The following is a 27991-nucleotide window of genomic DNA, read 5'->3' as shown; positions in this document are numbered from 1 at the left end:
AGCAGACCGGAGAAAAACTCTGTCGGGCCGCCGAGACAGAAGCAGAGAAATCTTGAAATATGCGAATGGGGCGAGATTGATAGGACAGATCAGATTTCAGGCGGGATGCCATCCACAACTCCGCTTTGTGCGCCGAATTTAATATTTTAGCAATAACCAGTCTCGGCCGGTCTGATGTCTGATTTTTCGCGCCAAGCCGGTGGGCCCTCTCCACCACCTGCTTTCCTTGCAGATGTGGCAAGGCCAGCACTTCCAGGAGCCAAGTTTCTAAGACGGAACATAATGATCTTTCATCCAGACTTTCTGGAAACCCCAGAAAGCGAAGGTTGTCCCTACGCACCCTATTTTGAAGCTCGTCAATCTTAGCGTTCAAGTCTCAGAGCGTGGTGTCATGCGTCGCCATCTTAGTTGCATTCACTACACCAGCATCTTCAAGATCTGAGATGCGAGTCTCGGCGTCGAGTAGGCGCGGTGGCAAGGCAGCAAGAGTGTCCCGAACCTCCCCAGCTGGTCGGTAAGCACTGTCCACTTCTCATCAAGGGCCCCCCGTATCGCCTCCTTGATGTCAGCCAGTGTTAGCAGCATCGGGGGGGGGGGGGGGGGGGGGGGGGAGGGGGACTCACTGTTTGACGCGGCCGCCATTTTTACAACAGGCGCTCTCATTTTTTTCTTGTCCTTCCTGCTGCCTGGTTGGTGGTCATCGGTGTCGGCGTCTTTGTGCTCAATCAAACCAGGGACATAAGCTGCGTCCCCAGGAATATCGGGCGTCCAATTTCGATTTTAAATGCGTTAGGATGTGTCGCGGTCTCTGAGACGGGCCCGAAGCTAGGGAGAAACACGTCTGCCCCGCTACCACATAACGTGATCCTCTTCTTGGTGAAATGCTTTTAATCTTGCTGGGAATTGCAACGAAAAGCGCATCCCACTCCAGAATAACTGCATGCAGTAAGGTGAGAATTCTCTCTGGGAAGCTTGCACTTTTGCTGAGAGATCAGGAAATAGCAGTAGTAGCACTGCCATACTTAAGCTCTGGAGTTTTTCTGTAGGCTGTCAAGATCTTTGTTTTGTCAGTAAAATTAAGAAATTTAACGATAACCTGAAGTGGCCTATTGCCATCTAGCCCTCTCGCTCCAAGCCTATGTGCTCGCTCAGCAATGATTTTTCTGTCCAAAGTGCCTCCGGTAGCCATTGTTCGCAAAACATAAGCAGCTCCTCTCCTTGAATATTTTTCGGTACCTCTACGATATGGTTGTTATGACGACTTTGGTTTTCCAAGTTGTCAAGCTTGTTGTCTTCAAGCTGTTTGTTTTTCCCTCTAAGTTTCACAACTGCAGTAGTTAGGGACTTGATACGGTGGTCATGTTCTCTCACCCTATTGCTAATCCCAATCAACGACACCCTGTAATTATTGACTTTGTTCTGTATCTCTTCAATTGAGGCTTGCAACTTCTAGAGCTGATTCTTTATTGCTGCCGACACAGCAAGAGTAAGATCTTTCAGCATGACCTCGGAGAGGCCTTCCACGAGAGTCTCAGCATCAGATGCATTTTTTCTTCAAGACCCGCCAAGTGATCAGGACCCAATCTCTTCAATTTACTGGCCATGCCGCTCTGTTTTGTTTCGGTTATGACCGACAAGCACTATGTTAAAAAGATTCCCCACCGGGAGGTACATAAAGATGGTGAATAAAGCTGTGGTTAATATGGCAAGAAGAGAAAATTCTGGCGGTCCTAAGGGAGCAGGATTTAGGAGCATCTGCTCAGCTTAATGTCATTTCCATGCCCCCTCACATTTCTTTTCTTATAGAGGCCTTTCAGAAGACAAACTTAACACAAAGACTCAGTTTCTAAAGGAAATAAACACAGAGAAATAAAGAGCAATTAAAAGAGTTTAGAAGCTTACATTTTATTTATCTGAATGCAATTCTGTATTAAGAATATAAGAACATAAGAAAATGCCATACTGGGTCAGACCAAGGGTCTATCAAGCCCAGCATCCTGTTTCCAACAGTGGCCAATCCAGGCCATAAGAACCTGGCAAGTACCCAAAAACTAAGTATATCCCATGTTACCATTGCTAATGGCAGTGGCTATTCTCTAAGTGAACTTAATAGCAGGTAATGGACTTCTCCTCCAAGGACTTATCCAATCCTTTTTTAAACACAGCTATACTAACTGCACTAACCACATTCTCTGGCAACAAATTCCAGAGTTTAATTGTGCGTTGAGTAAAAAAGAACTTTCTCCGATATACCCTTCCCTTGGGAGGCTCCGAATTAGGCTTGAGATTTATCACACAATCAAAGGTCCTGTGCGGAGGTAATATGTCTGCTGCTTGCTTGGAGAAGACGTCCTGAAAAGACACATATTGTGGCGGTAGACCAGGTAGTGAGGGAGTTGTCGACATGCAGGGCAGTGGTGAAACTTTGGCTAGACAACAATCATGGCAGCCAGGGCCCCATTCAGAGAGCTCCATGGTGGTCCAATTGGACTGAGGTGTGTGTTCCTGTAGCCACGGTAGGCCGAGTACCATGGGGTGAATGGCCTTCTCAAGGAGCAGGAAAGAAATGTTCTCAGTGGTAAGGCCCCAGTGCGAAGGCATATGGGTTGCGTGGTAAGCGATACCTCCCCTGGAAGTGGTTCTCCATGTATAGAAGACAGCAGTAGAGGGGTAGCTATTGGTGTAGTGGGAATTCGCAGATGGTCTGCAATTCTTTGTAGCATAAAGTTTCCTCCCGCACCTGAGTCCGCGAGTGCGAGTGTTGAGAATTCAAGGCCTCCGGAGATGAGAGAGACGGGGAGAGATAATGGAGGAGAAGGTGCAGTTAGACCTAGGAGTCCTCCAGCAGATCATAGGTCTGGCCTTTTCCCGGATGTTACGCTTGGGCTCCGGTCAGGAGGCGTGAACACCACCCAGCAGGGTGGCTCCAGGTGGAGAGAGACAGGAAGCTAGAAACAGTGTCTGGTTCCAGGCTGGGTCAAGGCAGGCAGCAATAAGCAGTGTCTAGTTCAGGCTGGGTCAGAGCAGGCGGCAAGGAGCAGAGTCTAAGTTCAGGCTGGGTCAGGGCAGGCGGCAATGAGCAGAGTCTAAGTTCAGGCTGGGTCAGGGCAGGCGGCAATGAGCAGAGTCTAAGTTCAGGCTGGGTCAGGGCAGGCGGCAATGAGCAGAGTCTAAGTTCAGGCTGGGTCAGGGCACAGTAAGCAGGGCAAGGCAGGTCAGAAGGCCCGTAGGCCACACACACACAGAAGGCCTGTAGGCCACACACCATAAGCGGGGCAAGGCAGGTCAGAAGGCCCGTAGGCCACACACACACAGAAGGCCCGTAGGCCACACACCATAAGCGGGGCAAGGCAGGTCAGAAGGCCCGTAGGCTCCACACACACAGACAGAAGGCCCGTAGGCCACACACCATAAGCAGAGCAGGGCAGGTCAGAAGGCCGTAGGCCACACACACACAGAAGGCCCGTAGGCCACACACCATAAGCAGAGCAAGCAGGTCAGAAGGCCCGTAGGCCAGGTGAGAACAACGAGGAAGGAGGCCCGAAGGCCGCGCAAGGAAAGGCCCGAAGGCCGCGCAGGGCAAGGCAAGGAAAGGCCCGAAGGCCGCGCAAGGCTAGAGCAGGGAGCCCAGGTGAGCTCGATGCCGAAGCACCGAGGCAACTGTCAGGCAGGGTTATAAGGACACACCCAGAGCACAGAGTGGACAGATAAGATGGACTGGGCCTGTCCGGAAAGCCAGCACTAGAGGGACCCCTGGTGGTGAGGCGGTTGCACTGCAGCCAAAACTGTAACAGTACCCCCTCCTCAAGGCCTCCCCCTCCTCCTGGGTCCCATCTTAGCAGGGGGTACTCAAAGATGAGATCTGGCCCCTCCGAGGGCAACAACAGCTAGAGCCATTCAACAGGCTCAGATGGCTGAGTTAGAAAGTCTGTTAGTGGTACCGGTTTGAGCCCCTCCGGGGGTGGCAGCAGGACCGGTTTAGCAGGCTCTTCTCGGGGTAGTGCAGCAGGTTCGGGCCCCTCTCGGGATGAAACAGCAGGCTGGAACACCTCTCCGGGCGTTGTAGCAGGATCGGACCCCTCTCGGGGCGATGCAGCAGGCTTGGCCCCCTCTTGGGGTGATGCAGCAGGCTTGGCCCCCTCTAGGGGCGATGCAGCAGGCTTGGCCCCCTCTTGGGGTGATGCAGCAGGCTTGGCCCCCTCCTGGGGCGATGCAGCAGGCTTGGCCCCCTCTTGGGGCGATGCAGCAGGCTTGGCCCCCTCCTTGGGGCGATGCAGCAGGCTTGGCCCCCTCCTGGGGCGATGCAGCAGGCTTGGCCCCCTCCTGGGGCGATGCAGCAGGCTTGGCCCCCTCTTGGGGCGATGCAGCAGGCTTGGCCCCCTCTTGGGGCGATGCAGCAGGCTTGGCCCCCTCCTGGGGTGATGCAGCAGGCTTGGCCCCCTCCTGGGGTGATGCAGCAGGCTTGGCCCCCTCTTGGGGCGATGCAGCAGGCTTGGCCCCCGCTTGGGGTGATGCAGCAGGCTTGGCCCCCTCTTGGGGCGATGCAGCAGGCTTGGTCCCCTCTTGGGGCGATGTAGCAGGCTTGGCCCCCTCCTGGGGTGATGCAGCAGGCTTGGCCCCCTCCTGGGGTGATGCAGCAGGCTTGGCCCCCTCTTGGGGCGATGTAGCAGGCTTGGCCCCCTCTTGGGGCGATGCAGCAGGCTTGGCCCCCTCTTGGGGCGATGCAGCAGGCTTGGCCCCCTCCTGGGGTGATGCAGCAGGCTTGGCCCCCTCTTGGGGCGATGCAGCAGGCTTGGCCCCCTCCTGGGGCGATGCAGCAGGCTTGGCCCCCTCCTGGGGCGATGCAGCAGGCTTGGCCCCCCCCTGGGGCGATGCAGCAGGCTTGGCCCCCCCCTGGGGCGATGCAGCAGGCTCAGATGGCAGAGCAGCAAGGTTTGAAGCAGTGCACATAGAAGACTCAAGTAGCACTGCTGTGGGCTTGATACCTCGAGCCACACTCTGAGGCTCCTTATTTTGTTTCTGGAGGAGCAGTTTAGAGAAGGCACAGGCAGTTCTAGGACGTCTAGGGAATGTGCTCGTTAGTGTCTCAACAGCAGCTGTGGGCAGCAGAGCCCTGCTAGAGTTAATCAACTCTCTCCGTTTGAGAGAAACCTGTTCCTGAGGCTCTAGCACTGGTGTCACAGAAGCCTTCTTGGCCAGGTAAGTCCTGGGTTTTTCTATCCACAAACTGCCAGCAAAAATGTCTGTTTTAGTTGAGCCAGAAACAGAATACTGGTTAGGAGAGCTGATAGCTTTTTTTAATGGCACAGCTGGTCCTAGAGCAGAACACCGGGGGCAGGGTTTGCCTGGTGGTAACAAACACGGAAGACAGGAGCATTTCCACCACCCTGGTTTAGGAGCCAGACAGTTCAAACATTCCTGATAGAGAGAGACATTTTTCTTGTTGCAATTATTGCATGACCAGTGTTCCTGACCAACAAGTTCACAGGCTAGACAGTTCTGATAGCTTGGATAATTCAAAGTTTGACAGGAATTGCAGGTATAAAACTTTAAAGAAGGAGGCATCTTGAATTAGTGAAAAAGTTGACTCACCGGCAGGACACAGACCATCTCTTCCCCTGGAAATTTGATGGCTTCGGCATACTGTTACGCTTGGGCTCCGGTCAGGAGGCGTGAACACCACCCAGCAGGGTGGCTCCAGGTGGAGAGAGACAGGAAGCTAGAAACAGTGTCTGGTTCCAGGCTGGGTCAAGGCATGCAGCAATAAGCAGTGTCTAGTTCAGGCTGGGTCAGAGCAGGCGGCAAGGAGCAGAGTCTAAGTTCAGGCTGGGTCAGGGCAGGCGGCAATGAGCAGAGTCTAAGTTCAGGCTGGGTCAGGGCAGGCGGCAATGAGCAGAGTCTAAGTTCAGGCTGGGTCAGGGCAGGCGGCAATGAGCAGAGTCTAAGTTCAGGCTGGGTCAGGGCACAGTAAGCAGGGCAAGGCAGGTCAGAAGGCCCGTAGGCCACACACACACAGAAGGCCCGTAGGCCACACACCATAAGCGGGGCAAGGCAGGTCAGAAGGCCCGTAGGCCACACACACACAGAAGGCCCGTAGGCCACACACCATAAGCGGGGCAAGGCAGGTCAGAAGGCCCGTAGGCTCCACACACACAGACAGAAGGCCCGTAGGCCACACACCATAAGCAGAGCAGGGCAGGTCAGAAGGCCCGTAGGCCACACACACACAGAAGGCCCGTAGGCCACACACCATAAGCAGAGCAGGGCAGGTCAGAAGGCCGTAGGCCACACACACACAGAAGGCCCGTAGGCCACACACCGTAAGCAGAGCAAGCAGGTCAGAAGGCCCGTAGGCCAGGTGAGAACAACGAGGAAGGAGGCCCGAAGGCCACGCAAGGAAAGGCCCGAAGGCCAGGCAAGGAAAGGCCTGAAGGCCGCGCAAGGCTAGAGCAGGGAGCCCAGGTGAGCTCGATGCCGAAGCACCGAGGCAACTGTCAGGCAGGGTTATAAGGACACACCCAGAGCACAGAGTGGACAGATAAGATGGACTGGGCCTGTCCGGAAAGCCAGCACTAGAGGGACCCCTGGTGGTGAGGCGGTTGCACTGCAGCCAAAACTGTAACACCGGACAGCTAGGGTAGGTCTGGACAGCATGGCCGGATTGGCCACAGTACAGAGACCTGAGCGTCTGCGAAAGCATCTCTCTTTAGAAGTCAGGTGACTGCGTCCTAACTGCATAGGTTCTTCTTCCTCTTCACTTGGCGCAGAAGATTGGGCTGAAGTCGTGTGCATGGCTCGAGGGCGATTACCTCCAATAGGGTGCTTCTTGTGACACTTTGCTTCTTGAGTCCAGTCATATATCCTGCGATTAACTCTCCCAGCTAAATCAATGAGAGATTCCAGAGTGTCTGGCAAGTCAAAAGCCACTAGTTCATCTTTTATACGAGTGTTGAAGCCCTCTAAAAATATAGCACGTAGACATCCCAAGTCCCAATGAAGCTCAGATGCTAGTGTCTTGAATTCAATAACAGTCTGGTAAAGGCTTGCTTCCTTGTTGAAGTTGAAGGAGAGTAGACCCTGCGATGGTCTGACGTGCTGGATCATCAAATACGGATTTGAACAGGTTCAAGAAGTCAGTCAGATCATTCAGAAGAGGGTTGCTGCGCCCCCAGAGAGGTGAAGCCCAGGCCAGGGCTCTTCCATTGAGTAGCGATAGGATATACGTAGTCTTGGAAACAGCATTGGGAAAGTAGTTCGGTTGCAACGAGAAGTGCATACAGCACTGGTTAATAAAACCCCTGCACACCTGGGCATCACCAGAGAAGCATCTAAGAAACATAGAAACATAGAAATGATGGAAGAAGAAGACCAAACGGCCCATCCAGTCTGCCAGGCAAGCTTGCACACTTTTTTTTTTTTCTCATACTTTTCTGTTACTCTTGGCCCTTATTAGTAACTTTTTGGTTCTAGTTACCTTCCACCCCTGCCATTGATGTAGAGAGCAGTGCTGGAGCTGCATCTAAGTGAAGTGTCTAGCTTAATTGGTTAGGGGTAGTAACTGCCGCAAACAGCAAGCTACTCCCACGCTTATTTGTTTATCCAGCCTGTGCAATTCAGTCCTTGTTGGTTGTTGTCTGAATATAAATCATCTTTTCTTTATTCTCCCCTGCTGTTGAAGCAGTGAGCTGCGCTGGATATGTATTCCAAGTGAAGTATCAGGCTTAATTGATTTGGGGTAGTAACCGCCGTAACAAGAAAGCTACACCCATGCTTATTTGTTTACCCCGACTATGTAATTCAGTCCTTGTTGTTTTTGCTTGAATATAAATCCTCTTTTCCTCTTTCCCCCTGGTAGTGGTACAGTGGTGCGAACTGCAACCACTTGAGGAGAAGAATCCTCTGGAACCGTCAGCATATTCAGTCGGGCGTTCAACTGGTTGAAAGCGGCGGCTAGTGTCTCCAGAGATTTCTGTTGCTCTGTAATCTGCTGGGCCAGGCCAGGAATGGCCTGTAAGGCTGCGAGCTGAGCCGGGTCCATAGAGTTAGCAATCTGTTGTACTTTGGACACTGAAGCGTGGGCCCTTGGTCGCTGTAAGTGATGACACCTCCCACAGGGTGGAGTCCTGTGGGGACTTGCAGCAATAGGCTAGCTCAAGGTAGAGATGAACACAGAGCTATAGCTTTATTGTACTGCAACGTAGATGGTAACCCAAGGAACAGGTGATGATTCCAGCTAGGAGAGGAAAAATCAGATGGCAATGTTCCGTCTGTAGGTTGCAGGGTGGAAAAGGCAGTTCCACAGTCTCACCAGGTCCCAAGAGGGAGATGGTTGCAGTAGTGGTCCACGAAGCAGGGTAGGCTGAGAACCCAAGCTTAGATAGAGAGGCCAATAGATCCGGTAGTGGTCCGTGGTGCGTGGTAGGCAGAGGATCTATGGAGAGAGAGATGGAGCGACAGAACAGCATCACTCTGATGCTGGTAGTTGTAGTAGGAGAGAGCCTCCGAGGAGCGGAGGTCTCGGACGAACAAGGCCCCCGAGAAGCGGGTACTGTAGTCATCCTAGTAATAGGTAGGCAACCCCGAAGGGTAGGTAGGAGCAAGGCAAGGCCCCCGAGGAGTGGGTACCTTAGGTGTCCTTGTTGGTAGCAGATAACCCCAGAAGGTAAAGAGGAGTGAGACAAGGCCCCCGTGGAGTGGGTACCTAAGTCGTCCTGGAGCGAGTACAAAGAGCGGGAGCATTTGGTAACGTGGAGAGATCAGCATGAAGGATTACTTACTAACTCATATTAGGAATTGTAAATGGAATTTAAATACCAGAGCTAGTGACTTCATGCGGTGGGGATGCCCCCGAGGTTCCCGCCATGACCCACGTAAAGGACGGGGCTGTGGCCCTAGGTGACTCCTGGAGAAAGATGGCAAACGTAATCGCCCATGCCGGACCAGGAACGCCGGAGGGTTCGGTGTGGAGAAGCGGAGGCAGCCATCTTACCAAAATGGACTGAGTCAGGCAGAAAAAAGGTGAGCAATAGAGGGCGCAGCCGCCTGTGTCTAACGGCCGCAACAGTAAATAACCTATCTCCAATAAATTTTTCTGCAAATCAGTGGGTCCCCTGCAAGAATAAACAGTAAAGACTTCATGGGGCATCCCTGTTGTACTGTGCCCTTCTACTGTAAACAAGAGGAGACTAAACCTTTTATCAAAAGATGCGCACACAGTTTGTTATATAGACTTTTGATCCAATTTAAAATATTGCCCTCAAATCCATAGTTCTCCAAAGCCCAGAACATATATGTCCATATTAATGAATCAATGAAATGACTTCTCTGCATCTAAGCTTAGGATCATTGCCAGTCAATTCTCCTGTTGAAGTAGTGCAGCTATCAACTTCATAATATTAGCCATATCATGCTGACCTTTAACAAAACCTGTTTTATCCAAAGACACAAGGTTGGGAAGTATAATATTTACCATTTGCCAAAACAGCTGCTGGAATTTTTATGTCAGCATTTATTAAAGAAATGGGGGTGATATGAATTAACTTTAGAGATATCTTTGTTTCTTTTAGGCAAAACTTCTAACAGTGATTGGTTCAGTTCAAGGATAAAGATCCCTGTACTAAAATGTCATTAAAAAATTGTGATAATGTTCCCAGGAGTTGAAACCTCAATATCTTATACAACTCTGCTCCTAGGCCATCTAACACTGCTGTCTTGCCTAATTTGATGCTCTGTCTGTATTACCCTAAAAACTTCAGGATCTTTAATAGACATATTCAATTTCTCTAACTGTACTTTGCTCAATTTGGACTTATTAAAATCAATAAGGAACACTTTTTGTTGTCTTCCAATCTGAGATTGTACAGTGTTCCACAAACCTGTGCATAGTTTCTTCCAAAATATTTTGGACCCAGACACTCTCTCTTTAATACCCAAAATATGAGATTGTGGTCATCATATCCTAACCAAATTGGCTAATAGTTTATTGGTTCTGTTTCCATATTTATAGAGCTTGTATTGAAAAAAACTCAGCAATTTCCGCACTCTTTGTAATAAGAGGTGGTTAAGCACTGCCTTTAATCTAATTGTGATTCAGTCAAATCAGACACATTAGTTTTATGCCAAGCTTGTACATCTCGAACAACATTAGATAGCCATATAATTTTTTCATTACAAATCTTATTTTGTTTGGCAACATAGGCTATTTTAACATCTCTCATTATCACCTTGCCTGCCTCCCACAATAGCATGGAAGTTGTCTGGGCAGATTGTTGTGACGCACATATGTAGACCATTGCTCCTGCAAATATTTATGAAATGCTTCATCATGATACAAGCTAGGTGTTGCGGTCCCGGTCACTAGGCTAGCGACTGGGTCCTTACCTTATTTTTCATCCAGGTGGCCGTGCTGAGTTGCGGCAAGTTTGGGCCTACCAGGCCGCGCTGCGGCGGCGTCTCCACGAGGGAGATGCCGCCGAGGTCCAAGTCTAGCCCCACCCCCTCGGATGCACGCGCGCGTGCACGAGAAAAGATCTTAAACGGTCCAGCACCTGGAGGCAACGGACAGCTCCTTTACTGACGTCAGATGCCGGCAAGCTACTTAAGCCGGTGTCTGTCTTTTTAGAATTGCTTTGCAAGAAGTTTCTCTTCAGAGAGTTTTGCTGCTCCAGTGACTCCTGATTTAGTGACTCCTGATCCAGTGACTCCTGATCCAGTGGCTCCTGCTCTTGTGACTCCTGATTCTTCTGATCCTGTTCCAGTCCACGGTATACGTTTTGGATTCCTTTGTTGATTCATTCCTTCGCTTCATTCCTCCTGTCTGCTGCCTGTCACGACTTTTGGATCATTTTCTCATCGCTTCGCTCCTTCGTCACCTAAGTCTCAGAGGTCCAGATCCTCCCGGGCTCCTCCCGGGAGGATCTTGAGCTTCCAGGGCGAAGACTTCATCTTCATTACTCCTGCCTAAGTTCCAGCAGTCCAGGTGCTCAAGGGCTCCTCCCGGGGGTACCACGGACTTCCAGGGTGAAGCTTCTTCATGGTATTCAGTCAGCCAGCCGCCAACCTGGCCTTTTCTTCGGTGGAATCCAACTACTCCACAAGGCCAGCCCAAGGGTCCACATTCCTGGTCACAACACTAGGACTCATCCACCATCCAAACATTCATTGACCAGCATTCCCTGACTCCATTTCTACAGTAACAGGGGCATGATCTGAAAAGGCTATGATCCCAATTTTTGCAGTGCACACATTTGGAAACAAAGCTTCAAATGGATATTAAATCAGGTCTAGAATAGGATTTATGTGGATGCGAATACATCTGCCTCTCCCGGATATAGTGTGAGCCATACATTAATCAGTCCTAGCTCCCCACATAAAAATGCAAATCCTAAGGTAACTTCATCCTACTTGACTTTTTTTTTTGTGGTTTACAATTCAGTGCACCATTATTAAAGCCCCCCCCCCCCCCCACAAGTAACTTATAGTCTGAGTATTGCAACAATTTAGAAACCAATTGTGTGAAAAAATCATGAGAATAAATATTGAGGGCATACACATTACATACCACTACTTTTGGGTCATACAAGGGCCAATATTCAGCTATGAAGCGGCTAGTTAAGTTAGCTGGATTTATCTATCTGGCTAACTTAATGGGGATATTCAGCGGTATGGCCACGCCATTGAACATCCCCGGCTATCTTAAAGTTAGTCAGATAAGTATACCCACCAACTTTAGGGCAGCCCTACAGCATGATTAGAGTTAGCCACATAACTTATGTGGCTAACTCTGCTCCACCCAGAAATGCCTCCCACCTGCAACTGGAACACCCTTGTCTTATGTGGCTAAATTCTAGCCACGCAAGTCATTATACGGCTAGAATTTAGCTGCATACGGCTTTGAATATAACCGGACAGCCATTTAGATGGGTAATTGAAAACGTATCTGTCTAAATGGCTTTTGAATATTGACCTCAACGTATACCCACTTTTATAGGAATCTACCCTCTTCATCCTGGAAATGTTTTTCTATCTGAAAAAGGAGATTTTTCTATATCAAGGTAGCTACTGCCCTTTGTCTTCTAGAAAAGGATGAGAAAAACATTGTCCCACCAATTATTGTTTCAGTTTTGTGCTTCCAATCAGAAAGATACATCTCTTGCAACAAAATAATATGAGACTTTAGAAGTAGAAACATGTTCAGTAGTTTTTTATGTTTTATAGGGGAGTTGATAGCATCTATATTCAGAATAGTGATGTTCTCTTTAACCATGGGTTATATTGAAAAGAGAAAAATATGAGTGCCCAGCACATGATCTGTGGTGATGGGTCACACCCTACTTGTCAAAATATCTTGAAGATTTCCCAGTCTAAGCCTCCAAATCACATGACCAATCCACTTCTGTTGTAACAGTCTTGTAACCCTGCCCAAGACTTGGTAGGTGCTGTACAATATTGTACCTGTTCTCCATCTGGATGGAGACACATTCATATACCCATATAAACACACACAATAGGCATACTGCCTCAAAGCCCCCCCCCCCCCCACCCACCCCCATTTTGCTCCAAAGGACCACAATCCCCAACGATTGTATGCCATCCACTGGGGTGTGCCTGAGCATGATCCCTACATCATCATTTATTTATTTATTTATTTAAAATTCTTTATTTATCAGATTTTCACATTACAAAATAAAATAAATTTTGCAAGTACAGAAATCAAATGGAAGTCAAATGAATAAACATTCCTTTGTAACATTTTGAGGCAATTAATTTATAAAATAAATAGATATTCCTTAGTAATATTTTAAGTCGATTAATAAGACAACTACTCCCATTTATATATCCATAAACCAATATAGTAAATCTTTGAGAAGATCCAAAATTTAAAGAGAGATATTTCTTATTAACAATTAGCAAAAATAATATGCACGTCTACCAGTTCATCTTTTATATATTTATGGGAGAAGAAGTGGTAGGGGATTTCGATTAGATAAAGGATCTTAATTGTTCAACAGTAAAAAATATATATACCTCTGCCCCCCTCTTTATCCTACATTTGCATGGAAATTTTAACATGAAGGTATACCCTAAAGAAATTATTTCTTGGTGTAGAGCTAAAAAAGCTCTACGTCTTTCTTGGGTTAAGGAGGAGAGATCTGGAAAGATTTTTACATTTTCATTCAAAAAGGAAGTAGGGAATTTCCTGAAATAACTTTTCATGATAATTTGAACATCTACTTGAGATATTAATGATACCAAAAGAGTTGCTCTGTCCAAAACTTCAAGATTTGAACTTTCTAATATTTCAGTCAAATTTTTCAGAAGGTTGATTCTATTTGATGCAGTAGCAGTTCTAGGGAAAAAGTAACATTTATTAATCGGTAAACTTTCTTCTTCAAAACCCAGAGCCTCGTTCAAAAATCTTTTCAGGGAAACATAAGGAGTTTCTCCTAATATTCTTGGGAAATTTTGGATTGTGATGTTTAAAGAACGAGAGGCGTTTTTGAGAGTCTCTACTCTTCTGGCCAGAAATTCCTTATCTTTTACCACAGCAACTTTAAATTTTTCATTTTCCCGTTGCTTCCCTTCCAGTGTAGAAATTTTAGTGGATATTGTTTCAAATTTCCTTTGTAAGTCGAGTGAAATTTGATTATTCTGCGAAGCTAAAAGTTCCACTCTCATATGCAGATTATTTACTGTAGTTGCAACCCCCACCATTAAATCCCATAACGCAGCATTTGTTGTGACCTCAGGCCACTCAGGGATCATTAGGGGCTTAAATTCTGGGGTAGACTCTTGTGATAGCTGCAGGTTGCTTCCAATATGACTGACCCCTATTGCTCCTTCTCCCAAACTGACTTCTATTGTCTGAATGCCGAGCTGTGCTTCCGGTGCAGCCGCCAAAGATGTCTGTGCCTGAAGGGCTGCGGTCATAGCTGAATTCACTGCAAGCAACCCAGAAGAGGTCCCCTCGCTCAGCAGGTCTGATCTTCGCATCGGAGCTACTCTCTGATCTGGACTCAGTGTAGTCTCCTCTGGTGCCGGGACTTCTCTCTCCATCCCCTGCACGAAGGGATCCTCGACTCCTGGATGAAGAACTGGTGTGGTAAGAAAACGGGTTATTTCCTGCTGCATAGTTATAGATGGAGGGAGAGTTGAGAGATAAACCCTGATCTTCCCTTTCCTTTTCGAAGGCATAAGTTAAGGGAAACAAAGATATTTCAATCTTGCAGTAGGAGAGTTCTCTGCTCTTACACTCGACGTGCGGCCATCTTGGATCTCCGAGAGATCTGATCCCTACATCTTTATATGATAAGAGCACAAAAAATAGCTTTTAAGCCAATTCCAGTCTCTGCAGTCAAACTTGCCATAATATACCAAAGGCTATTAGCAAAACTGCATGCAATGATACAAAAGTGCAAAATATTATCCGCCATTATAGCCATTTTTTATCTTGCACACAAAGTAAAAACCAGAATGATGGTATGAGAAGAAAAAAAACAACCCCACAGCGATACCAGTTTGTTTTTCTTATCATGTGCAATTTATCCAATATAGATAGCCTTACAAAGAAAATAGCTATCAGGTATTCAAATCTCCTTGCCCATTAAGAACATTTAATTGCAATTGTATCAACAACCAATCTCAAAACAACAAGAATTTAAGGTAGTTCAATTCAAAAACAAAATACAAGTTATACACCACCAGCAAAATAAATTGTACAGTTTTGAAAGTATGTGCAGAAGCAGAGAGCATCAAAACAATTCTAAAAGGTTGGTTGCGGAAACACACCGCATTCTTAAACCTCCAACAGATATTGATGAACAAGTTACTGCCCAAACTAAATAAGGCTTCCATATGCTGAAATGCACTCTCCAGTAGAGAAGGCTGATGGCTTGATCAGACTTTTTAACCAAAAGTAAATATCTTTTCCTAGCCGAAACTAGTTTTGAAGATGTTCCTAAATACTAAATGAAAACCATTTTAAAAAACAGTTTTACAGCTACTTTGATGCGCTCTTTCACTAGCAGTTCATCATTTTGGCATGCCAGAGTTCATGCCATTATGTTTCTTTTGTAAATTTTTCAAAAAGACATTTGCATCCACTTCAGTATCCAAGAACAGCTTTTTACCTGTTTGTTGCACTCTCCGTTTGGTTGCTTAAACAGAACACTATGGCGTCATTTCTTTGCATTGTGATAGGACACAATTTGAGCAATCATTGAAAAATAAGATTTGTTGCCTTGGTATTCTAATCCTTTGATTTTGTTGATAGGCCCTTAACATTTTGATTTTACTCAGTCAGTGTTGTGATCAATGGTCTTGGGCTGGCCTACAGGAGACTACAGGAGACTTGGGAAGGGCTTCACTGGTCTCGACTGAACAGGCCGGGAGGCAGACCTCTGGCGGACAGGTGGAGATGGTTTCACCCTGGAAGCTGGTACTCCCCCGGGAAGAGCCTTTGGGAGTCCAGCTGCTGGGACTTAGGAGATTCACCCTGGAAGTCGGAGCCCCCCCAGGAGGAGCCCGTAGGGGCCTGACCGCTGGGACTTAGGCGAGGCTTGGAGCTGGACCTAGGGTAGGTACGACAGCCAATGAAGTGGAAGCAGGCGAGTACCAGGCGTGGACGAGGCAGGTAGGAACCTGGCTTGGGCTAGAGGCAGGCAGGAACTCGGCTTGAGCTGTAGACGGGCAGGAACCCGGCTTAGGCTGTAGACAGGCAGGAACCCGTACCCGAGAGCAAGACGAGTACCAGCACGACAGGCAGGCAGGAATGGAGTGGCTAGAACGCTAGCGAACTCCGGGGCTCGAGGCAACGGGGAACCGAGGGACCCCTGTTGCAAGGCGCTGATCAGGTGTCCACGGTGACCCTAAATAGGCCGCGGCGTCTGACATTAGACCAGACCGTCCCTCAGGCGGGAAACTGCCTAGAAAAGCGCGGGGCAGCCACGTGAGCGCGCACCTAGAGGCAGGCCAGCAATGGCGTCTCCCCCGCGGGGACGCCCAGGACCCGACTCCACTTCGTTCCCAGCTGGAAAAGACCCTCAAGGTAAGGGCCGGGACGCGAGCTTCGCGGATCGGACCGCAACAGTACCCCCTCCTTTACGCCCCCTCTTAGCAGGTCCAGGTTTACCAGGGTGGTCCTGGTGAAAGGTTTTAATCAGATCCTTGTCCAAGATGTTGCGGGCAGGTTCCCAGGTATTCTCCTCGGGGCCGCAGTTCTCCCAGGAGATCAAATATTCCCATTGACACTGATTAAACCGGACGTCGAGGATTTCTCAGACTTGGTAAATCATATCTCCTGGCACCGAGGGATCTGATGTATCAGGTGCCTTCTGGTGGTATCTAGAGAGGACAAGAGGCTTTAAGAGGGAAACGTGAAAAACGTTAAGGATACGCATAGAAGAGGGCAGGCGCAGCCTGTAGGAGACGGCTCCGAGGCGCTCAGCCACTCGGAAGGGTCCACAGAACCGCGGGGCAAGTCTGTGAGACGGGGCCCGGAGCTGCAGGTTTTTGGTACTCAACCATACCCGGTCCCCGGGTAAGAAGATAGGAGCTGGCTGGCGATGTTTATTGACCCACACTTGGGCAGCATGGGCGGCTTTCTTCAATTTCTTCTGGGTCGAAATCCATAAAGAACGTAGCTGGCGAGCAGAGAGTTGTATGGCGGGCAAGGATCTAGGATCCTTGCGAGGGCAGAGGAGGCCGGAGTTGCTTCCCATAAACTAACAGGAAAGGGGAACTTCCCGTGGCAGAGTGGATATGGTTGTTGTAGGAGAATTCTGCCCATGGGAGCAGTTCAGCCCAGTTATCTTGCCTCTCATTCGCGAATGAGCATAAGAAGGTCTTGAGGGTGCAATTCGTGCGCTACGGTTGCCCGTTGCTCTGTGGGTGAAATGCGGTGGACTGGCTAAGCTGAACGTGGAAGTGTTTACATAGGGCTCTCCAGTAGTGGGCAATAAATTGCGGGCCTTGATCAGATACAATATCTTGAGGGAGGCCATGAAGCCTGAATATGTGTTGGGAGAAAAGCTTAGCAAGTTCTGGAGCAGATGGCAGGGCTGGCAGAGGAACAAAATGAGCCATTTTAGAAAAACGGTCGATGGTGACCCATACGACCGAGTTCCCCATAGACGTAGGAAGATCTGTGATGAAGTCAGTGGAGATGTGCGTCCACAGCTCCACCGGGATGGGCAATGGCTGGAGGAGCTCTCGGGGTTTACCCGTCGGTGGTTTCTGCAGTGCGCAAACAGGGCAAGAGTCCACAAAAAGGCGCACGTCCCGTCTGACTGAAGGCCATCAATAGAATCGATTGACAAGGTCCAGGGTGGCCACCCGACAAACATGACCCCCTGTGAGGGACTCGTGAGCCCAAGACAAGACTGCCAGGCGGGAACGCCGAGGGACCACTATCTTCTGTTCAGGGTGCGGCGTCATGGAAGCTAGGCCGACCTTCCGGGGATCCAAGATAGATCGGAGAGCTCCCAAAGATTCTTCAGGCTCTGAAGGTCGGGACAGGACATCGATGTGAGTGTTCTGGGCTGGGTTCTCGACTACGCACTCCGACGTAGTACTGATTCCAGGTAAAGACAAGGGGTACACACGACCCCGAGAGGGGGTAGTGTCTGGCCGAAGGTCATTGGGGCGATACTGCGGTGGCCTTTCTGCTTCTGCCTTGAAGAAGGCATCTGTGACCTCCTCACAGGCGACGGGTGGAGTGGGCGTAGCATGCGACAGCCGACGGGCGGGCGGCCTAGGAAGTTTCATGCAGTGTTTAATACAGAAAGGACTCCATAAGAACATAAGAAAATGCCATACTGGGTCAGACCAAGGGTCCATCAAGCCCAGCATCCTGTTTCCAACAGTGGCCAATCCAGGCCATAAGAACCTGGCAAGTACCCAAAAACTAAGTCTATTCCATGTAACCATTGCTAATGGCAGTGGCTATTCTCTAAGTGAACTTAATAGCAGGTAATGGACTTCTCCTCCAAGAACTTATCCAATCCTTTTTTAAACACAGCTATACTAACTGCACTAACCACATTCTCTGGCAACAAATTCCAGAGTTTAATTTTGCGTTGAGTAAAAAAGAACTTTCTCCAATTAGTTTTAAATGTGCCCCATGCTAACTTCATGGAGTGCCCCCTAGTCTTTCTACTATCCGAAAGAGTAAATAACCGATTCACATCTACCCGTTCTAGACCTCTGATGATTTTAAACACCTCTATCATATCCCCCCTCAGTCGTCTCTTCTCGAAGCTCAAAAGTCCTAACCTCTTTAGTCTTTCCTCATAGGGGAATTGTTCCATTCCCCTTATCATTTTGGTAGCCCTTCTCTGTACCTTCTCCATCGCAATTTTATCTTTTTTGAGATGCGGCGACCAGAATTGTACACAGTATTCATGGTGCGGTCTCACCATGGAGCGATACAGAGGCATTATGACATTTTCCGTTTTATTCACCATTCCTTTTCTAATAATTCCCAACATTCTGTTTGCTTTTTTGACTGCCGCAGCACACTGCACCGACGATTTCAATGTGTTATCCACTATGACACCTAGATCTCTTTCTTGGGTTGTAGCACCTAATATGGAACCCAACATTGTGTAATTATAGCATGGGTTATTTTTCCCTATATGCATCACCTTGCACTTATCCACATTAAATTTAATCTGCCATTTGGATGCCCAATTTTCCAGTCTCACAAGGTCTTCCTGCAATTTATCACAATCTGCTTGTGATTTAACTACTCTGAACAATTTTGTGTCATCTGCAAATTTGATTATCTCACTCGTCGTATTTCTTTCCAGATCATTTATAAATATATTGAACAGTAAGGGTCCCAATACAGATCCCTGAGGCACTCCACTGTCCACTCCCTTCCACTGAGAAAATTGCCCATTTAATCCTACTCTCTGTTTCCTGTCTTTTAGCCAGTTTGCAATCCACGAAAGGACATCGCCACCTATCCCATGACTTTTTACTTTTCCTAGAAGCCTCTCATGTGGAACTTTGTCAAATGCCTTCTGAAAATCCAAGTATACTATATCTACCGGTTCACCTTTATCCACATGTTTATTAACTCCTTCAAATAAGTGAAGCAGATTTGTGAGGCAAGACTTGCCCTGGGTAAAGCCATGCTGACTTTGTTCCATTAAACCATGTCTTTCTATGTGTTCTGTGATTTTGATGTTTAGAACACTTTCCACTATTTTTCCTGGCACTGAAGTCAGGCTAACCGGTCTGTAGTTTCCCGGATCGCCCCTGGAGCCCTTTTTAAATGTTGGGGTTACATTTGCTATCCGCCAGTCTTCAGGTACAATGGATGATTTTAATGATAAGTTACAAATTTTTACTAATAGGTCTGAAATTTCATTTTTTAGTTCCTTCAGAACTCTGGGGTGTATACCATCCAGTCCAGGTGATTTACTACTCTTCAGTTTGTCAATCAGGCCTACCACATCTTCTAGGTTCACCGTGATTTGATTCAGTCCATCTGAATCATTACCCATGAAAACCTTCTCCATTACGGGTACCTCCCCAACATCCTCTTCAGTAAACACCGAAGCAAAGAAATCATTTAATCTTTCCGCGATGGCCTTATCTTCTCTAAGTGCCCCTTTAACCCCTCGATCATCTAACAGTCCAACTGACTCCCTCACAGGCTTTCTGATTCGGATATATTTTAAAAAGTTTTTACTGAGAGTTTTTGCCTCTACAGCCAACTTCTTTTCAAATTCTCTCTTAGCCTGTCTTATCAATGTCTTACATTTAACTTGCCAGTGTTTATGCTTTATCCTATTTTCTTCTGTTGGATCCTTCTTCCAATTTTTGAATGAAGATCTTTTGGCTAAAATAGCTTCTTTCACCTCCCCTTTTAACCATGCCAGTAATCGTTTTGCCTTCTTTCCACCTTTCTTAATGTGTGGAATACATCTGGACTGTGCTTCTAGAATGGTATTTTTTAACAATGACCACGCCTCTTGGACATTTTTTACTTTTGTAGCTGCTCCTTTCAGTTTTTTTCTAACAATTTTTCTCATTTTATCAAAGTTTCCCTTTTGAAAGTTTAGCACGAGAGCTTTGGATTTGCACACTATTCCTTTTCCAGTCATTAAATCAAATTTGATCATATTATGATCACTTTTGCCAAGCGGCTCCACCACCGTTACCTCTCTCACCAAGTCCTGTGCTCCACTGAGAATTAGATCTAAAATTGCTCCCTCTCTCGTCGGTTCCTGAACCAATTGCTCCATAACGCTATCATTTATTCCATCCAGGAACGTTATCTCTCTAGTGTGACCCGATGATACATTTACCCAGTCTATATTGGGGTAATTGAAGTCTCCCATTATTACTGCACTACCAATTTGGTTAGCTTCCCTAATTTCTCTTAGCATTTCACTGTCCATCTCACCATCTTGACCAGGTGGACGGTAGTATACCCCTATCACTGTAGCCTTCCCTGACACACAAGGGATTTCTACCCATAAAGATTCAATTTTGTATTTAGTCTCATGCAGGATGTTTATCCTGTTGGACTCTATGCCATCCCCGACATAAAGCGCCACACCTCCTCCCGAGTGCTCCTCTCTGTCATTGTGATATAATTTGTACCCCGGTATAGCACTGTCCCATTGATTATCCTCTTTCCACCATGTCTCTGAGATGCCAATTAAGCCTATGTCATCATTTACTGCTATACATTCTAATTCTCCCATCTTACTTCTTAGACTTCTGGCATTAGCATACAAACATTTCAAAGTTTGGGCTGTAGACAGGCAGGAAACCAGCTTGGGTTGTAGACAGGCAGGCAACCAGCTTGGGCTGTAGACAGGCAGGAACCCGGCTTGGGCTGTAGACAGGCAGGAACCCGTACCCGAGAGCTGAATCCTGTGGTATATTTGTGTGTAAAGAAGAAATATCAGCAGTAACCAACCACCACTCCTCATCAATATTGTTCAACTGATCCAACTGCGCGCGCCGATCCAGGATTTTAGCGGATACGCGCAGCTACGCGCGTATCTACTAAAATCCCGCGTACTTCCTGCATTAACCTATGGGATGATAAATTAGCTACAGATCCATATATCACCTTATTGATCGGGAGAACCGATAATTTTTGTATCGATTCCCCCCAGTTATCGGTGGAAACCAATTTCTCCTCCCCCCTCTGTTCTGAGAACGTAAAAAATGCTGATTATCCTCAATTGTATAATCATTCCCTCCATAAAAATTGTTATCCCTTTGAGTGTTCACCAAAGGTTGAGCAAAAACAACTGACTTTTTCTGTTTAATATTTTCTACCATTTCAACTTCCTCATCTGATGAGCTGTCAGAGGAGGATGAGAATGCCTTACCCCACCTTTCTTTTGCTTATTCATCCAAGGATAAATATATCCCTTGGTGTAATCCATCTGATCGCACATTAACTTTTTCATTTTCGTTTCCCTAGTTTCATTTTTAAATTTATCCAGTTGTACCTGTAATTGTTCAATTTGTTTTTCCAACATGTCCTTTTGTGAACTCTCCTGTAATAACTTTATTTGTGCATCTAATTCACTCTGAATGGGACCCAAAGTATGTTGAATTCTCTCCACAATTAAAACCATCAAATCATAAGAACACTTGTTCAACACTGCATTCCATTTCGAAACAAAATCTTCTTGATCAGCAAATAGTAGAGGTTCTTTAATTATTCGCAGACCCCGAGGGATTCTTTTCAATTTACAATATTCTGATAGAAAAGCAGCATGTAACTCCATGCAAACCTTTCCTTTCCCATGAACAGTGGAAAGGTAGTAATTCAAGTAGTAATTCTGAAAAGGCAATAGGCTTTGGCATGTATCTAATCTTCTCCCCTAGATTTTAGAATTCTTCATGTGCCTTGTGGACACCGTTTATAGTTAGGTCATTGGTTACCAGATGGATGATAACATTAATATCAGCATTTTTACTTTCTTCTATAATTGCATTGACCATCTGATTTGCATTTCTATTAGTTGAGCATCCTGGAATGTACTTAACCATTGTGTTCCCATCAAATTGAGTTCCCAGATTGGTTCCTCAATGTGCTAGTGGTCTGTGATGCTTGACTGTGCATCCTTGACATGGTCACCAGGTACCAGGAGCTGTGCCCAATTCCTTTATACTTTGGCAATCTGGCCTGTTTGAAAAATTTGAAGACAGCCTCTATGGTGACGGTTGGCTCATAGGTAAGAACGCTGCTTCCTTCTATAATCTCTCTGTATATGTGTTTGCTGCAAACGCCACTGACACAGGGGGCTTTTGGGGATGTGACTGATTCAGTTAAATGACAAGTGGCTTGCACAGTTTGTTCTACAAGCCATAATGCCAGGGCCCAGGTTTTTCTCTCCATGCTGTAGAGGTCTGCTTATGTTGCATGCTCAAACAATGCACTTGCCACAAAGCTCTGAATGTGACCAAGCTCTACAGACTCTAAACTTGTTAACGTTAAGCAAGTGGCTGTTGGAGCTGTTGAAATGTCACATGTAAACCAAAAATTTTGTGACCACAGAGTAAGGACTTCCAGGTCAGGTGTCCCTTGTTAGTCCTCTGTCAGCCAGGATATCAGCCACAGTTTGTGTCTTGACAATCTTACGGGTATACGTGTTCTATTGAAGCTGGGAGCTGTACATTTTGGCCCAATCCTAGTCACTGTGTCATGTCAGACAAACCTATATCTCTGGAGGACATACTGCAGAACAGCCAGAAACATGCACAATCATACCATGAGGTTGATGTCTTTCTGCAATGACATGTATGGCAGCTGTGATGTACAGCTTCGGTGTTAGAAGAGTGCTAGAAACAAATAGTGATAGCTTGGTTGTGAATGACAAGGACACATTGCGGCAGATTTTCAAAAGGGTACGTGCATAAGATACACACGTAGCCCCCGAAAACCTTCCTCAAGCTCCCCCTGCGCACGCTGAGCCTGTTGCATAGGCTGCCGGCGCGCGCAAAGCCCCGGGACGTGTGTAAGTCCCGGGGCTTTCCTTGGGGTGTGTGTCGGCGACGTTCCGGGGGCGGGGCTGCGGTTCCAGTCCAGGGGTGTTCTGGGGGCATGGCCACAGCCTCCGGACCAGAACATAGCGCACCGGCAGCTGGCCTGGTGCGCGCAAGTTATGCCTGCCTTGGGCATAACTTGAAATAAAGGTGTGGGGGGGGGGGGGGAATTAGTTAGGGCCAGGGGCGGGTTAGTTAGGGGAAGGAAAGAGAAGGTAGAGGGCACCAGAAAGAAAGTTCTCTCCGAGGCCGCTCCGATTTCAGAGCGGCCTTGGAGGGAACGGAGGCAGGCTGCGCAGCTCAGTGCGCGCAGGCTGCCGATTTTGCGCAGCCTTGCGCGCACCAACCCCGGATTTTAAAAGATACACGCGGCTATGCGCGTATCTATTAAAATCCAGCGTACTCTTGTTTGTGCTGGGTGCGCGAATAAAAGTAGGCGCTTGCGTACTTTTTTAAAATCTGCCCCATTGTGTAGGAACCCCAGAAACTGCTTTCCATTCAGGATGATCTGACACAGCAAAAGTACGTGCTATAACATATATATAGTGTCACAGTAAAAGGTGGCATGGATTTTGGTTTTGGAAATAGCTTTTTAAGGCTCATGCTTTTAATAGTCAGTAAGGCAGTGAATAAACAAGTTAGACTGTATTTTTAAATAGTCAGTCAATAGGGCAGCTAGTAAGCAGTAGGTAGTGTGTTTATTTTTAAAAGTCTATAAGGCAGCTAGTAAGCATAACTGAGTGTTTGTATTTAAAAAAAACAAAACAAAAACAAACAAAAAACAAAACACAAAAAGTAGCCAGAAGCTAGAAATAAGCTAGGAGCAGTGTATACCTAAGTAAAAAGGTTGAAAAGTTCAGTTCAGTTACCCACCTTGGAAAGGTGTTGAAGTAGTGTGATTTGGTTTGAATAGGTACCAACATTTGTTAATCAAGAGAGCAGTGAGTCACTCTGGCTGACAGCCTGACTAATGGAAGTTAGACTGTTTGGATTTCCCTACCCTCCCACTCCTCGCCCACCCACCCCTAGCTCATTCTTTAATTTATACGCAGGTGCCACTTTCACAAAAAAAAACAAACAAACCCAACAACAAAAACTTTACTGAGAGTTTGATCAGACCCCTGTAGGCCACTACCAGACATATAACGAATTCACTAATACATTTAAAGGATGTTAGACACATTCCTATTCCCATAACAACCTAAAACTTAACTAGGAACTGATCAAAACTGAAATGAAGGCAGCAGTCCAGCAGCAAGAGGGGGGCTTCCTAGTCTTTTGCACATGTATGATTTTTTATCCACCGGTGAGAAGTTGTACATGTGCATGCGATGCAAAGAGCTCCTGGCTCTCAGAGAACGAGTTCGATCTCTGGAGGCTAGAGTGGCAGACCTGGAGGAGCTGAGGCAGACAGAGAAGTATATAGATGAGACCTTCAGGGACATAGCAGCCAAGTCCCAACTTCAGACTGGCAGCCGTGGTGCTGCCTTGGAGGAAGAAGGTCTCATGATTGGAGAGCATCAACCTGGTGTAGCAGGAAAGGATCCTGTATCAAGGACCCGCTCTCCAGGTGATGCATTGTCCTTTCGTACCAAGGATATCTCCCCAAGGCCTACTGCCCAGGAGGGAAGGGTTAGGTCGGCCGTCATAGCTGGTGAGTCGATTATTAGGAATGTAGACAGCTGGGTGGCTGGTGGGCGTGAGGATTGCCTGGTAACATGCTTACCTGGTGCGAAGGTGGCGGACCTCACGCGTCACCTAGATAGGATTTTAGACAGTGCTGGGAAGGAGCTGGCTGTCATGGTACATGTGGGCACCAACGACATAGGAAAATGTGGGAGGGAGGTTCTGGAAGCCAAATTTAGCTTAAATCCAGAACCTCCAGGGTAGCATTCTCTGAAATGCTCCCTGTTCCACGTGCACGTCACCAGAGGCAGGCAGAGCTCCGGAGTCTCAATGCGTGGATGAGGCGATGGTGCAAGGAAGAGGGATTCAGTTTTGTTAGGAACTGGGGAACCTTTTGGGGAAGGGGGAGTCTTTTCCAAAGGGATGGGCTCCACCTTAACCAGGGTGGAATCAGATGGCTGGCGCTAACCTTTAAAAGGGAGATAGAGCAGCTTTTAAACTAGAACAAAGGGGAAAGCCGACAGTCGCTCAGCAGCGCATGGTTCGGAGAGAGGTATCTTCAAAGGATACTAATGATGCATTAGAATTAGGGCATCCCGACAGTGAGGTTCCAATAATAAGAAAAGTAGTCCAAGTGCCTGTAACTAAAAACTCATCTGAGTTAAAAAAATTCTAACTTAGCCCTATAAATTAAAAAGCATAATGAAAATACAAACAAAAAACAAACTTTGAAATGTTTGTATGCTAATGCTAGAAGTCTAAGAAGTAAGATGGGAGAATTAGAATGTATAGCAGTGAATGATGACATAGACTTAATTGGCATCTCAGAGACATGTTGGAAGGAGGACAACCAATGGGACAGTGCTATACGGGGGTACAAACTATATCGCAATGACAGAGAGGAGCACCCGGGAGGTGGTGTGGTGCTTTATTTCCAGAATGGCATAGAGTCCAACAGGATAAACATCTTGCACGAGGCTAAATGCACAATTGAATCTTTATGGGTAGAAATCCCTTGTGTGTCAGGGAAGACTATAGTGATAGGAGTATACTACCGTCCACCTGGTCAAGATGGTGAGACTGACAGTGAAATGCTAAGAGAAATTAGGGAAGCTAATCAAATTGGTAGTGCGGTAATAATGGGAGACTTCAATTACCCCAATATTGACTGGGTAAATGTATCATCGGGACACGCTAGAAAGATAAAGTTCCTGGATGGAATAAATGATAGCTTTATGGAGCAATTGGTTCAGGAACCGACGAGAGAGGGAGCAATTTTAGATCTAATTCTCAGTGGAGAACAGGATTTGGTGAGAGAGGTAACGGTGGTGGGGCCACTTGGCAATAGTGATCATAATGGGGTACATTTTAAAAGACAGCATGCGCGCGAACAAAAGTACGCTGGATTTTATAAGATACGCGCGTAATCCTTTTAAAATCCGGCCCAATATGATCAAATTTGATTTAATGACTGGAAGGGGGACAGTAAGCAAATCCACGGCTCTCGTGCTAAAATTTCAAAAGGGAAACTTTGATAAAATGAGAAAAATAGTTAGAATGAAAGGAGCAGCTACAAAAGTAAAAAGTGTGCAAGAGGCATCGTCATTGTTAAAAAATACCATCCTAGAAACACAGTCCAGATGTATTCCACACATTAAGAAAGGTGGAAAGAAGGCAAAATGATTATCGGCATGGTTAAAAGGAGAGGTGAAAGAAGCTATTTTAGCCAAAAGATCTTCATTCAAAAATTGGAAGAAGGATCCAACAGAAGAAAATAGGATAAAGCATAAACGTTGACAAGTTAAATGTAAGACATTGATAAGGCAGGCCAAGAGAGAATTTGAAAATAAGTTGGCCATAGAGGCAAAAACTCACAGTAAAAAATATCCGAAGCAGAAAGCCTATGAGGGAGTCAGTTGGACCGTTAGGTGATTGAGGGGGTTAAAGGGGCACTTAGAGAAGATAAGGCCATCGTGGAAAGATTAAATTATTTCTTTTTTTCGGTGTTTACTGAAGAGGATGTTGGGGAGTTACCCGTAACAGAGAAGGTTTCATGGGTAATGATTCAGATGGACTGAACCAAATCACGGTGAGCCTAGAAGATGTGGTAGACCTGATTGACAAACTGAAGAGTAGTAAATCACCTGGACCAGATGGTATACACCCCAGAGTTCTGAAGGAACTAAAAAATGAAATTTCAGACCTATTAGTAAAAATTTGTATCCTGTCATTAAAATCATCCATTGTACCTGAAGACTGGAGGATAGCTAATGTAACCCCCATATTTAAAATGGGCTCCAGGGGCGGTCCGGGAAATTACAGACCGGTTAGCCTAACTTCAGTGCCAGGAAAAATAGTGGAAAGTATTCTAAACATCAAAATCACAGAACATATAGAACAGCGGTTCTCAACCTGGGGGTCGCGACCCCGGCGGGGGTCGAACGCCCACAACACAGGGGTCGCCTAAAGCAGGGTCCCCAACCACCGGTACCGGGCCGTTGGGGTTTTTTGCCGGTCCGCGGCTATTTTTTCTGCCAGTCGCGTTTTTTCAGGCTTGTTGGGCGGGACTTGTGCTCTGAATCAGGGCGGACTGTAACAGAGCACAAGTTGGGCGGGACTTGTGCTCTGTTACAGTGATTGGCTGCTGCTGCTGCGATGAAGCCTGTCCATAGCAGGCGCACCCTATCCCTATATTGCAGCAGTAAGCCAATCAGAGCAGGAGCTGCAAGCCTTGTTGATGCATACGTCGGGAGCACATTTTGTGGGCAGACCCAGCCAGCACAGCATCGCACGTGGGCGGAACGGGAAGACCAGCAGCACAGCGTTGGAGAAAAACAGCAAAGGAATCCAGAGTGTGCAGCTACAGCCAGGTATCAGGAGGGAAGGAGTTAGTATGTTGGGAGAGGGTAATGAGTGTGTGGGGGCCGGGGATGTACTGGGGGGAATGAGTGTGTGGGGGCTGGGGATGTACTGGGGGGAATGATTGTGTGGGGGGCCAGAAATGTGCTTGGAGAGGGTTAGGAAGGTGGGAATGAGTGTGTGGGGCCAGAGATGTGCTGGGGAGGGGGAATGAGAGTGTGTGGGGCCAGAGATGTGCTGGGAGGGAGGGAGGGAGGGAGGGGGGGGGGGGAATGAGAGTGTGTGGGGCCAGAGATGTGCTGGGGGGGGGGAATGAGAGTGTGTGGGGCCAGAGATGTGCTGGGAGGGAGGGAGGGAGGGGGGGGGAATGAGAGTGTGTGGGGCCAGAGATGTGCTGGGAGGGAGGGGGGGGGGAATGAGTGTGTGGGGCCAGAGATGTGCTGGGGGGGGGGGGAATGAGTGTGTGGGGCCAGAGATGTGCTGG

The sequence above is a fragment of the Rhinatrema bivittatum genome, chromosome 6 (genome assembly GCF_901001135.1).
Source record: "Rhinatrema bivittatum chromosome 6, aRhiBiv1.1, whole genome shotgun sequence".
Lineage (NCBI taxonomy): Eukaryota > Metazoa > Chordata > Amphibia > Gymnophiona > Rhinatrematidae > Rhinatrema > Rhinatrema bivittatum.
This window is presented reverse-complemented; position numbering follows the sequence as displayed.